A 15126-nucleotide genomic window follows, 5' to 3' on the forward strand; every position below is an offset into this window, starting at 1 on the left:
CCCTCCACCACCCTTCTGAAATGTATGCCCACGCATTGGTTTATTTTCACGAGGAGAAGCTCTGACCTCTGCTCCCATTCTGGGCTTCGGCAGACGAGCAGTTTTTAATTTGATTTGAGTGCCAATTAATGATCCAATCCCCCTCCCACTGTGGTCGGAACTACAAATTAATGGTGAGGGGGTTTCTGATGACATCGCTGGAGGCCATGTTCATCCTTGCACACAAAACATCACCTCAGGGTTGTGTTCAGCACCCGGGTCATGTTCAGTATGCACGAAATGGAAGAAAACCGTCCCAAACGGAGAGAAACTGGGATGTACAACCTGAACTTTCATTTTACATTGCAAAACTAAAAGATGACACCCAGAGTTATTTTGTGTCTTTGTGGGGGTGGCACACTGATTTGTAGCCTGTGTCTGTATTGACCAGAATAACAGGAAATCAACCTAAGTCTATTGTGTGTGTGTGCAAACAGGGAAGCAGAGTCTCTGGTGGGCAGTCACATGGGTAGAGAGAAGGTCATCTCATTCATCTCTGTCACTGCTACCATTCTACCATACACATGCACAAACACACACAAACAAACACGCATACACAAACAAACACCCATGCACAAACTCCAAATGCATGCATTCACACCAATTGCACAGCACATTTGCTTAACACATTAAACACATTTGCTCTCAATCTCACTCATATGCTCACTTGCATACACAGATACTCATTAACCCCAGTGACATAGTAAAAAACCTAAACGCATCGTGGCCCCTTTTATATGGCATCAAATCAGCCTCTAAAGTCCACTGCGCCCGAAGATGGCGCTGTCGAGCAAGATCCTTGAGAAAGCAAGCACTGAGACGACAGCGCATAGGATGGGTCTCACGAGTGCCCAGGCAGGGGGGGCCAGTGCCCCTGTGACAACAATTTTGGACCCCCTTGTGGCCACCCTAAATGTGGAGTATGAAATAATATTTACATAACTAATTTTTGCTATCGTTCTTTTTTTACATCCGTTATTAGACAGTGGCAACGCGGAACACTAATTATTATGAACATGGTCTTTTGCCTGCTAATGCCTGCAATGCAGTGAAGAAAACGATATGACAACAATAATGTCTAATGTAACTGGCCCCTCTAACAGTACAACTGGCCCCAGCTTGGCCCCCCCAGTTGAAAAGGTCTAGAACCGCCACTGGGGAGGTGGGGGTGCAAATTAAACCTGAGTTGCAAGTGTGACTTTGAGAAAACAGAACATCATTGTCGCATGCAAAATATTAATTTGAGAGCAGAGATTTTTGTTTTGTTTTGCAGAGATAGTTTTTATTTTATTTTTGTTCACCTTTATATAAATAGGCTATGGTGGCAAATTAATTACAATGTAGCAATTAAACACTGGAATGGTAGATGTGCAGAAGATGAATGTGCAAGTTGAGATACTGTTGTGCAAAGGAGCAAGATAAATAAATAAATACAGTATGGGGATGAGGTAGATTGGATGGGCTATTTACAGATGAGCTATGTACAGGTGCAGCGATCTGTGAGCTGCTCTGACAGCTGGTGCTTAAAGCTAGTGAGGGAGATATGAGTCTCCAGCTTCAGTGATATTTGCAGTTTGTTCCAGTCATTGGCAGCAGAGAACTGGAAGGAGAGGCGGCTAAAGGAAGAATTGGCTTTGGGGGTGACCAGTGAGATATACCTGCTGGAGCGTGTGCTACGGGTGGGTGCTGCTATGGTGACCAGTGAGCTGAGATAAGGCAGGGCTTCACCTAGCAGAGACTTGTAGATGACCTGGAGCCAGTGGGTTTGGCGACGAGTATGAAGCGAGGGCCAGCCAACAAGAGCATACAGGTCGCAGTGGTGGGTAGTATATGGGGCTTTGGCGACAAAACGGATGGCACTGTGATAGACTTCATCCAATTTGTTGAGTAGAGTGTTGGAGGCTATTTTGTAAATGACATCGCCGAAGTCGAGGATCGGTAGGATGGTCAGTTTTACGAGGGTATGTTTGGCAGCATGAGTGAAGGATGCTTTGTTGCAAAATAGGAAGCCGATTCCAGATTTAATTTTGGATAAATGTGAGTCTGGAAGTAGAGTTTACAGTCTAACCAGACACCTAGGTATTTGTAGTTGTCCACATATTCTAAGTCAGAACCGTCCAGAGTAGTGATGCTGGACGGGCAGGCAGGTGCGGGCAGCGATCGGTTGAAGAGCATGCATTTAGTTTTACTTGCATTTAAGAGCAGTTGGAGGCCACGGAAGGAGAGTTGTATGGCATTGAAGCTCATCTGGTGGTTAGTTAACACAGTGTCCAACGAATGGCCAGAGGTATAAAGAATGGTGTCGTCTGCATAGAGGTGGATCAAAGAATCACCAGCAGCGAGAGCGACATCATTGATGTTTACAGAGAAGAGAGTCGGCCCGAGAATTGAACTCTGTGGCACCCCCATAGAGACTGCCAGAGGTCCGGACAACAGGCCCTCCGATTTGACATACTGAACTCTATCAGAGAAGTAGTTGGTGAACCAAGCAAGGCAATCATTTGAGAAACCAAGACTGTTGAGTCTGCCAATAAGAATGTTGTGATTGACAGAGTCGAAAGCCTTAGCCAGGTCGATGAATACGGCTGCACAGTAATGTCTCTTATCGATGGCGGTTATGATATCGTTTAGGACCTTGAGTGTGGCTGACCAGCTCTGAAACCAGATTGCATAGCGGAGAAGGTACGGTGAGATTCGAAATGATCAGTAATCTGTTTGTTAACTTGGCTTTCAAAGACCTTAGAAAGGCAGGGTAGAATAGATATAGGTCTGTAGCAGTTTGGGTCTACAGTGTCTCCCCTTTTGAAGAGGGGGATGACCGCAGCAGCTTTCCAATCTATGGGAATCTCAGATGATACGAAAGAGAGGTTGAACAGGCTAGTAATAGGTGTTGCAATAATTTTGGCAGATCATTTTAGAAAGAGAGGGTCCAGATTGTCTAGCCCGGCTGATTTGTAGGGGTCCAGATTTTGCAGCTCTTTCAGAACATCAGCTATCTGGATTTGAGTGAACTTGCAGACTTGTTTACATGCTGCTGTGCGTTTTGTTGCTAACTTTACTTTGCTACCTGACAACTTTACGGCTTTTACTTTTTAATTATGTTATATTTTTAGTTTTTCCCTCACTCAACTTTTTTTCATTCAACTTTTTCACTCCGGACGCTTTATCTGGACATGGTTCGTCAGGACCTCCAAAGCTAAGTAGTAACATTAACTTGATGCCTTCTAATTGCAGTCGCTGTACTCATATACAGGAGAACGATCGCCTTACGGTGAGGATAGCTGTGCTGCAAGCCCAGCTTCAGCTTCAGTTAGGCAAGGGTAATTTCAGTGTAGGAAAGGATGAAACAGCGTCTGTGCCACCAGTAAGTACAGATAGTAGTATAAATCCCCTCGCACGGTCCCCGCAGCCGGACAACTTTCTCATGGCTTCTGGAGGGAAATGCTGTAGGAATGCTCAACCGGTGTCGCTCATTCAGTCGACAGAAACTTTCAACCGGTTCTCCCCATTAAGCAGCGAGTCGGAGTCAGAGGCCAAGTCTTCTCTGGTCTCTACTCCTCCCGTTACGGGGTCTGAGATGCCGAAGTTTCCCACCATTACCCGCAGTATTAGACTTAAAACGAATCATCCAGCGATCATACACTGTTTACCAGGGGGCAGGGCTACCGATGTTAAGGCTAATCTGAAGATGGTGCTGGCTAAAGCTAAAACTGGCGAGTGTAGAGAGTATAGGGATATTGTTATCCACGTCGGCACCAACGATGTTAGGATGAAACAGTCAGAGGTTACCAAACGCAACATAGCTTCAGCGTGTAAATCAGCTAGAAAGATGTGTCGGCATCGAGTAATTGTATCTGGCCCCTTCCCAGTTAGGGGGAGTGATGAACTCTACAGCAGAGTCTCACAACTCAATCGCTGGTTTAAGACTGTTTTCTGCCCCTCCCAAAAGATAGAATTTGTAGATAATTGGCCCTCTTTCTGGGACTCACCCACAAACAGTACCAAGCCTGGCCTGTTGAGGAGTGACAGACTCCATCCTAGCTGGATGGGTGCTCTCATCTTATCTATGAACATAGACAGGGCTCTAACTCCCCTAGCTCCACAATGAAATAGGGTGCAGGCCAGGCAGCAGGCTGTTAGCCAGCTTAGTGGAGTCTGCCACTAGCACAGTCAGTGTGTAGTCAGCTCAGCTGTCCCCATTGAGACCGTGTCTGTGCCTCGACCTAGGTTGGGCAAACTAAACATGGCGGTGTTCACCTTAGCAATCTCACTAGAATAAAGACCTCCTCCATTCATGCCATTATTGAAGGAGATCGTGATACCTCACATCTCAAAATAGGGCTACTTAATGTTAGATCCCTCACTTCCAAGGCAGTTATAGTCAATGAACTAATCACTGATCATAATCTTGATGTGATTGGCCTGACTGAAACATGGTTTAAGCCTGATGAATTTACTGTGTTAAATGAGGCCTCACCTCCTGGTTACACTAGTGACCATATCCCGCAAAGGCGGAGGTGTTGCTAACATTTACGATAGAAAATGTCAATTTACAAAAAAAATAACAGACGTTTTCGTCTTTTGAGCTTCTAGTCATGAAATCTATGCAATCTACCTGGGCCATATACAGCGTTCCTCACTGAGTTTCCTGAATTCCTATCGGATCTTGTAGTCATAGCAGATAATATTCAAATTTTTTGTGACTTTAATATTCACATGGAAAAGTCCGCAGACCCACTCCAAAAGGCTTTCGGAGCCATCATCGACTCAGTGGGTTTTGTCCAACATGTCTCCGGACCTACTCACTGCCACAGTCATACTCTGGACCTAGTTTTGTCCCATGGAATAAATGTTGTGGATCTTAACCTGTTTAGGATAGGGGGCAGTATTTTCACGGCCGGATAAAAAACGAACCCGATTTAATCTGGTTACTCCTGCCCAGAAACTAGAATATGCATATATGCATATAATTTGATTTGATTTGGATAGCAAACACCCTAAAGTTTCTAAAACTGTTTGAATGGTGTCTGTGAGTATAACAGAACTCATATGGCAGGCCAAAACCTGAGAAGATTTTATACAGGAAGTGCCCTCTCTGACCATTTCTTGGCCTTCTATAGCCTCTTTATCGAAAACAAAGGACCTCTGCTGTAACGTGACATTTTCCAAGGCTCCCATAGGCTCTCAGAAGGCGCCAGAACGGGGAATGATGACTCTGCAGTCCCTGGGTGAAAAACAGTAGCGCATTTGGATAGTGGTCGATCTGAGAACAATGAAACGGGCCGCGCGTGCACGTGAAGAGTCCATTTTACATTTTCAGTCTTTGAACGAAAACAACGTCTCCTGGTCGGAATATTATCGCTATTTTACGAGAAAAATCGCATAAAAAATAATTTTAAACAGCGTTTGACATACTTCGAAGTACGGTAATGGAATAGTTTGAAATTTTTTGTCACGATATGCGCCGGCGCGTCACCCTTCGGATAGTGTCTTGAATGCAAGAACAAAACGCCGCTATTTGGATATAACTATGGATTATTTGGAACCAAAACAACATTGGGTGTCAAGTACAAGTCCTGGGAGTGCATTCTGACAAAGAACAGCAAAGGTAATCCAATTTTTCTTATAGTAAATCTGAGTTTGGTGAGTGCCAAACTTGGTGGGTGTCAAAATAGCTAGCCATGATGGCCGGGCTATCTACTCAGAATATTGCAAAATGTGCTTTCACCGAAAAGCTATTTTAAAATCTGACATAGCGATTGCATAAAGGAGTTCTGTATCTATAATTCTTAAAATAATTGTTATGTTTTTTGTGAACGTTTATCGTGAGTAATTTAGTAAATTCACCGGAAGTTTTGGTGGATATGCTAGTTCTGAACATCACATGCTAATGTAAAAAGCTGGTTTTTGATATAAATATGAACTTGATTGAACAAAACATGCATGTATTGTATAACATAATGTCCTAGGAGTGTCATCTGATGAAGATCATCAAAGGTTAGTGCTGCATTTAGCTGTGGTTTTGGTTTTTGTGACATTATATGCTAGCTTGAAAAATGGGTGTCTGATTATTTCTGGCTGGGTACTCTCCTGACTTAATCTAATGTTTTGCTTTCGTTGCAAAGCCTTTTTGAAATCGGACAATGTGGTTAGATAAAGGAGAGTCTTGTCTTTAAAATGGTGTAAAATAGTCATATGTTTGAAAAATTGAAGTTTTGGGATTTTTGAGGAGTTTGTAATTCGCGCCACGCCCTATCATTGGATATTGGATCAGTGTTCCGCTAGCGGAACATCTAGATGTAAGAGGTTAATGTTTTTCCTCATAATCCTGGACTATTGGACCACCATTTTATTACATTTGCAATCGCAACAAATAATCTGCTCAGACCCCAACCAAGGAGCATCAAAAGTCGTGCAATAAATTCTCAGACAACCCAAAGATTCCTTGATGCCCTTCCAGACTCCCTCTACCTACCCAAGGACGTCAGAGGATAAAAATCAGTTAACCACCTAACCGGGGAACTCAATTTAACCCTAGATGCAGTTGCACCCCTAAAAACTAAAAACATTTGTCATAAGAAACTAGCTCCCTGGTATACAGAAAATACCCGAGCTCTGAAGCAAGCGTCCAGAAAATTGGAACGGAAATGGCGCCACACCAAACTGGAAATCTTCCGACTAGCTTGGAAAGACAGTACCGTGCAGTATTGAAGAGCCCTCACTGATGCTCGATCATGCTATTTTTCCACCTTAATTGAGGAAAATAAGAACAATCCAAAATTTATTTTTGATACTGTCGCAAAGCTAACTAAAAAGCAGCATTCCCAAAGAGAGGATGGCTTTCACTTCAGCAGTAATAAATTCATGAACTTTTTTGAGGAAAAGATCATGATCATTAGAAAGCAAATTACGGACTCCTCTTTAAATTTGCGTATTCCTCCAAAGCTCAGTTGTCCTGAGTCTGCACAACTCTGCCAGGACCTAGGATCAAGGGAGACACTTAAAACACACAAGTGTTTTAGTACTATATCTCTTGTCATGACGTTGCCCTCTTTGAGTACAGCGAGCACAGTTGACCCCCTCCCCCTCTACCATCCCCCTACTTCTGCACCATCTCCCTCTGTCTCCTACACCCAGGCTGCTGTGGTCAGAAGGTGGTCGTAAATTCCAAAGGGAATGTCCTGCCTCATGGCCCCAGTTTTGAGACCGAGTGAGGTTTCATAGAGAGACAAAGGAATTCTTCCACCTTACAGGACAGGGGAAGCGAACGACATTTATGTTCTGGAGAAGGTATAAACGATCGGTGAAGAATCCAGCTACGAACTGGTCCGTTTGGTACAATTTTATGAAACTCATGAGAGACAATATGGCCATATTACCATAATAATGTTTATATAATAGCCTCAGCTATGGGACACATCTAAATGGTTGTATCACCTGAATGAATAAGGATAAAGCTATTTGGAATATGTTGAGATGCTATGTACTGATGTTAACCTCTCTAGGGTATGTGGGACGAAACAGCTAGTGGAATCCCGTGGCGCGTTATTCAAATACCTTAGAAATGCTATTACTTCAATTTCTCAAACATATGACTATTTTACACCATTTTAAAGACAAGACTTTCGTTAACCTGTTAGGGCTAGGGGGCAGTATTGACACGGCCGGAACTCATATGGCAGGCAAAAACCTGAGAAGATTCTGAACAGGAAGTGGCCTGTCTGACAAGTTGTTGTTCATCTTGGCTCTTTTTATTGAAGACTGAGGATCTTTGCTGTAACGTGACACTTCCTACGGCTCCCATAGGCTCTCAGAGCCCAGGAAAAAGCTGAATGATATCGAGGCAGCCCCAGGCTGAAACACATTATCGCGTTTGGATAGTGGCTGGTCAGAGTACTCTGAGACTCAAGCTCGTGCACGAGATGTTTTTATTTTCTCTCTCTTTGTACGTATACACGCTTTCCCGGTCGGAATATTATCGCTTTTTTACGAGAAAAATGGCATAAAAATTGATTTTAAACAGCGGTTGACATGCTTCGAAGTACGGTAATGGAATATTTACAAAAAAAATTGTCACGAAATGCGCCATGCTCGTCACCCTTATTTACCCTTTCGGATAGTGTCTTGAACGCACGAACAAAACGCTGCTATTTGGATATAACAATGGATTATTTGGGACCAAACCAACATTTGTTATTGAAGTAGAAGTCCTGGGAGTGCATTCTGACGAAGAACAGCAAAGGTAATAACATTTTTCTTATAGTAAATCTGACTTTGGTGAGTGCTAAACTTGCTGGGTGTCTAAATAGCTAGCCCTGTGATGCCGGGCTATCTACTTAGAATATTGCAAAATGTGCTTTCACCGAAAAGCTATTTTAAAATCGGACATATGGAGTGCATAGAGGAGTTCTGTATCTATAATTCTTAAAATAATTGTTATGTTTTTTGTGAACGTTTATCGTGAGTAATTTAGTAAATTCACCGGCAGTGTTCGGTGGGAATGCTAGTCACATGCTAGTCACATGCTAATGTAAAAAGCTGGGTTTTGATATAAATATGAACTTGATTGAACAAAACATGCATGTATTGTATAACATAATGTCCTAGGGTTGTCATCTGATGAAGATGATCAAAGGTTAGTGCTGCATTTAGCTGTGGTTTGGGTTTATGTGACATTATATGCTAGCTTGACAAATGGGTGTCTGATTATTTCTGGCTGGGTACTCTGCTGACATAATCTAATGTTTTGCTTTCGTTGTAAAGCCTTTTTGAAATCGGACAGTGTGGTTAGATTAACGAGAGTCTTGTCTTTAAAATGGTGTAAAATAGTCATATGTTTGAAAAATGGAAGTTTTTGCATTTTTGAGGTATTTGAATATCGCGCCACGGGATTACACTGGCTGCTGAGTAGGCGTCCCACCTAGCCCATAGAGGTTAATCTAACCACACTGTCCGATTTCAAAAAGGCTTTACAACGAAAGCAAAACATTAGATTATGTCAGCAGAGTACCCAGCCAGAAATAATCAGACACCCATTTTTCAAGCTAGCATATTTCGGTGTTCCTCGAGGTTCCGTTTTAGGACCACTATTGTTTTCACTATATATTTTACCTCTTGCGGATGTCATTCGAAAACATAATGTTAACTTTCACTGCTATGCGGATGACACACAGCTGTACATTTCAATGAAACATGGTGAAGCCCCAAAATTGCCCTCGCTGGAAGCCTGTGTTTCAGACATAAGGAAGTGAATGGCTGCAAACTTTCTACTTTTAAACTCGGACAAAACAGAGATGCTTGTTCTAGGTCCAAAGAAACAAAGAGATCTTCTGTTGAATCTGACAATTAATCTTGATGGTTGTACAGTCGTCTAAAATAAACTGTGAAGGACCTCGGCGTTACTCTGGACCCTGATCTCTCTTTTGACGAACATATCAAGACTGTTTCAAGGACAGCTTTTTTCCATTTACGTAACATTGCAAAAATCAGAAATGTTCTGTCCAAAAATGATGCAGAAAAATGTATCCATGCTTTTGTGACTTCTAGGTTAGACTACTGCAATGCTCTACTTTCTGGCTACCCGGATAAAGCATTAAATAAACTTCAGTTAGTGCTAAATACGGCTGCTAGAATCCTGACTAGAACCAAAATATTTGATCATATTACTCCAGTGCTATCCTCCCTACACTGGATTCCTGTTAAGTCAAGGGCTGATTTCAAGGTTTTACTGCTAACCTACAAAGCATTACATGGGCTTGCTCCTACCTATCTTTCCGATTTGGTCCTGCCGTACATACCTACACGTACGCCACGGTCACAAGTCGCAGGCCTCCTAATTGTCCCTAGAATTTCTAAGCAAACAGCTGGAGGTAGGGCTTTCTCCTATAGAGCTCAATTTTTATGGAATGGTCTGCCTACCCATGTGAGAGACGCAGACTCGGTCTCAACCTTTAAGTCTTTATTGAAGAATCATCTCTTCAGTAGGTCCTATGATTGAGTGTAGTCTGGCCCAGGAGTGTGAAGGTGAACGGAAAGGCACTGGAGCAACGAACCGCCCTTGCTGTCTCTGCCTTTCTGGTTCCCTTCTCTCCACTGGGATTCTCTGCCTGTAACCCTATTACAGGGGCTGAGTCACTGGCTTACTGGTGCTCTTCCATGCCGTCCCTAGGAGGGGTGCATCACTTGAGTGGGTTGAGTCACTGACGTGGTCTTCCTGTCTGGGTTGGCGCCCCCCCCCCCCCCCCCTTGGGTTGTGCCGTGGCGGAGATATTTGTGGGCTATACTCGGCCTTGTCTCAGGATGGTAAGTTGGTGGTTGAAGGTATCCCTCTAGTGGTGTGGGGGCTGTGCTTTGGCAAAGTGGGTGGAGTTATATCCTGCCTGTTTGGCCCTGTCTGGGGGTATCATCGGATGGGGCCACAGTGTCCCCTGACCCCTCCTGTCTCAGCCTCCAGTATTTATGATGCAGTAGTTTATGTGACGGGGGGCTAGGGTCAGTCTGTTATATCTGGAGTATTTCTCCTGTCTTATCCGGTGTCCTGTGTGAATTTAAGTATGCTCTCTCTAATTCTCTCTTTCTTTCTTTCTTTCTTTCTTTCTTTCTTTCTTTCTTTCTTTCTTTCTTTCTTTCTTTCTTTCTTTCTTTCTCTCTCTCGGAGGACCTGAGCCCTAGGACCATGCCTCAGAACTACCTGGCATGATGACTCCTTGTTGTCCCCAGTCCACCTGGCAGTGCTGCTGCTCCAGTTTCAACTGTTCTATGGAACCCTGACCTGTTCACTGTGATTACTATTATTTGACCATGCTGGTCATTTATGAACATTTGAACATCTTGGCCATGTTCTGTTATAATCTCCACCTGGCACAGCCAGAAGAGTACTGTCCACCCCTCATAACCTGGTTCCTCTCTAGGTTTCTTCCTAGGTTTTGGCCTTTCTAGGGGGGTTTTCCTAGCCACCGTGCTTCTACACCTGCATTGCTTGCTGTTTGGGGTTTTAGGCTGGGTTTCTGTACAGCACTTTGATATATCAGCTGATGTAAGAAAGGCTATATAAATACATTTGATTTCATTTGATTTGAAGGAGAAGTGGGGGAGGTTTGGGCGAGTTGCTGTGGGGCTGTTGACCGGGGTAGGGGTAGCCAGGTGGAAAGCATGGACAGCCGTAGAAAAATGCTTATTGAAATTCTCAATTATTGTGGATTTATCGGTAGTGACAGTGTTTCCTAGCCTCAGTGCAGTGGGCAGCTGGGAGGAGGTGCTCTTATTCTCCATGGACTTCAGTGTCCCAGAACTTTTTTGAGTTTGTACTACAGGATGCAAATTTCTGTTTGAAAAAGCTATCCTTAGCTTTCCTAACTGCCTGTGTATATTTGTTCCTAACTTCCCTGAAAAGTTGCATATCACGGGGGCTATTCGATGCTAATGCAGAACGCCACAGGATGTTTTTGTGCTGGTCAAGGGCAGACAGGTCTGGAGTGAACCAAGGGCTATATCTATTCCTAGTTCTACATTTTTTGAATGGAGCATGCTTATTTAAGATGGTGAGGAAGGCACATTTAAAGAATAAACAGGCATCCTCTACTGACGGGATAAGGTCAATGTCATTCCAGGATACCCCAGCCAGGTCAATTAGAAAGGCCTGTCCGCAGAAGTGTTTTAGGGAGCGTTTGACAGTGATGAGGGGTGGTCATTTGACCGCTGACCCATTACGGATGCAGGCAATGAGGCAGTGATCGCTGAGATCTTGGTTGAAAACAGCAGAGGTGTATTTGGAGGGCGAGTTAGTTAGGATGATATCTATGAGGGTGCCCGTGTTTACGGATTTGGGGTTGTACCTGATAGGTTCATTGATCATTTATGTGAGATTGAGGGCATCAAGATTAGATTGTAGGATGGCCGGGGTGTTAAGCATGTCCCAGTTTAGGTCACCTAGCAGCACGAGCTCAGAAGATAGATGGGGGGCAATCAATTCACATATGGTGTCCAGGGCACAGCTGGGGGCAGAGGGTGGTCTATAGCAAGCGGCAACGGTGAGAGACTTGTTTCTGGAAAGGTGAATTTTTAGAAGTAGAAGCTCGAATTGTTTTGGTACAGACCTGGATAGTAATACAGAACTCTGCAGGCTATCTCTGCAGTAGATTGCAACACCGCCCCCTTTGGCAGTTCTATCTTGACGGAAAATGTTATAGTTTGGGATAGAAATGTCAGGGTTTTTGGTGGTTTTCCTAAGCCAGGATTCAGACACGGCTAAGACATTCGGTTGGCAGAATGTGCTAAAGCAGTGAATAAAGCAAACTTAGGGAGTCAGATTCTAATGTTAACATGCATGAAAGCAAGGCTTTTACGGTTACAGAAGTCAACAAATCAGAGCACCTGAGAAGTAGGATTGGAGCTAGGCACTGCAGGTCCTGGATTAACCTCTACATCACCAGAGGAACAGAGGACAAGTAGGATAAGGGTACGGCTAAAGGCTATAAAAACTGGCCGTCTAGCACGTTCGGAACAGAGAGTAAAGGGAGCAGGTTTCTGGGCACGATAGCATAGATTCAAGGCATAATGTACAGACAAAGGTATGGTAGGAAGAGTGTACATTGGAGGTAAACCTAGGCATTGAGTAATGATGAGAGAGATATAGTCTCTAGAGACGTTTAAACCAGGTGATGTCATCGCATATGTGGGAGGTGGAACAACATGGTTGGTTAAGGCATATTGAGCAGGGCTAGAGGCTATACAGTGAAATAAGACAGTAATCACTAACCAGGACAGTAATGGACAAGCATATTGATATTAGGGAGAGGCATGCGTAGCCAAGTGATCGTATGGGTCCAGTGAGTGGTTGGGCTGGCTGGGGACACGGCGATTCAGACAGTTAGCAGGCCGGGGATAGCAAGCTAGCAGTTAGCAGGCCGGGGCTAGCAAGCTAGCATAAGGGCCTTAGAGGGACGTTGCGATGGGGGAAAGTCTGTTTTTGCATCCTCGTGCGGTGACGTCGATAGACCAGTCATGGAATTAGTAGGGTTCCAAGTAGAAGAGGGGTCCAAGTCCAATTGGCAAAATGGGTATAGTGGTCCAAGAAACTGGCCGATGGATCAGCTAACAGTCCAATATGCTATAGATAGCTATAGATATTACATGTCAAGACTCAGAAGTTACTGCGCTCTCACATATACACCACATCTCCGCATAGATTTCTCCTCAAACACCAAAAAATCTTACTCTCGCAAACTATAATTTTATTACAGGTGAAAATTCGAGGCAATGAATATGGTTGTCACTAGTTAACACAGCCACAAAGTCGTTATTATTATGTCTACACCCTGTCTATTTCTACAATTTATCTTCTTAAAATCAGATTTTAAACCTCACCCTAACCTTAACCACACTGCTGACCTTATGCCTAACCCTAACCTTAAATCAGGTTTTCATTATTTTTATGATACAACCAATTTTGACTGGATGTGGATGTGTTATCTAGTGGAAACCAGATTTTAACGGTGGTAGTGAAGTAGGGACGATCGCCAAGGATAAAAAGGTAAGCTCTATAGTTTTTCAGTAAGAACCTAACCAACCAACTAATCAACTATGATTACAGAACTGAAATTGAAGTAGGTAGTTATTTGGTATTCTGTTATTAGAGCTGGCTATTGATTTGTCAGCTAGTAGCTAGTTAGGAAGCTAACTACGTTTAACCACATATAAAAATGACCAGGATCTTTGGTTTAACCAAGAGCATTGTAGCTAGCTAGCTAAGTTAACGACCTACTGGGCACACTGGTTGAATCAATATTGTTTCCAAATCAAACCAACGTGGAATAGACGTTGAATTGATGTCTGTGCCCAGTGGGGAAGGGTTAGTAGAGAAGGAGGAGTTGGAAGACCAGCATGACTGGGAGGGAATGAAGGAGGAGGGAGAGGCAAAGTGAGAACAGACAGGGAAGGCCCTCACTGGGGAAGATGCCCTTGATTGAGATTAGATGAGGGGGGCCAAGAGACTGATTAAACTCAGAACTAAATAGCCAATATTGTAAACCTCTAACTGCATACCTTTAGATACAGTCTATTTGAAATACATATTTGATTACTTTTACTCTGGCAGTTTTTGTGCAGTTACAATAGAAGAGAATGACCTCTAACTGTTTCTCTCTCTCCGTCCCTCTCTTCATGCAGGCCGACTTTCACTATGTGGTAGGGAAGTTGTTCTTTGCTTAGCTGACAGAGATAGGAGATACAGGAGTCCACTCTGTTCCAAGTACCTTGGTCCTCCTCTATTCAAAGCACTATGTGAACTTCCTGCAGGTAACCATGACTTTTGTCAAACACCCTCGTAACTTAATCATTAGTGGTACTGAGAGCTCCTCTAATTGCTTTGACACTGTCTCGAAGCATTGTTATTAGGACATTTGTCACGTAGAGAGGAAGACTTGTTATTGACTGTGACAAACTGCTATTTATTTGGTTAGAAAGGTGCTTCTATATAGAGGATGGTTCTATACAGAATGTGTACAAATAGGTTAGGTAAGGGATGAAGTGAAAACCTATAGGAGGATAGCTCTCCATGATGAGGATTGGGCATGAAATGACAGCAGGCTGTTCAATACTGAGCATAATGACTGACGAGTGGCGTGGATTGGTACAGCTCAGCTCCACATGGTATGTTATCAATTATTTGGTTAAATGATTATCCATAGTTCAATGCATTTCTGTATACACTAAGATGTTAAAACTTTTTCTAAAGTTAAAAACTATTTCCTGACATCATATTTTTACTCTCTCACACTGCAGTTGTTCTCAGGAGACGGGTCAGTGTGTGAAGAAAACATATGTCTGACAAAGTGGAGTCAGGCTTCTACTTCATCGTCCTGGACCACTACACCTACGAGGCTGAGGACACCGAGATTGGACCTGTGAGTCACCTTTGACCTTGACATAACTTTCTTCTAAGCCTTTTGGAGTCATGGGTGTTCCCTAACTTATCTTGTGCCTTACACATTAAGAACACTAACACTAATACTAACATTGAGTTAGCCCATGTTGACTCCAATGCTTCCCATAGTTGTGTCAAGCTGGCTGGATGTCCATTGCATGGTG

The sequence above is a fragment of the Salmo salar genome, chromosome 14 (assembly GCF_965601325.2).
Source record: "Salmo salar chromosome 14, fSalSal1, whole genome shotgun sequence".
Classification (NCBI taxonomy): Eukaryota; Metazoa; Chordata; class Actinopteri; order Salmoniformes; family Salmonidae; genus Salmo; species Salmo salar.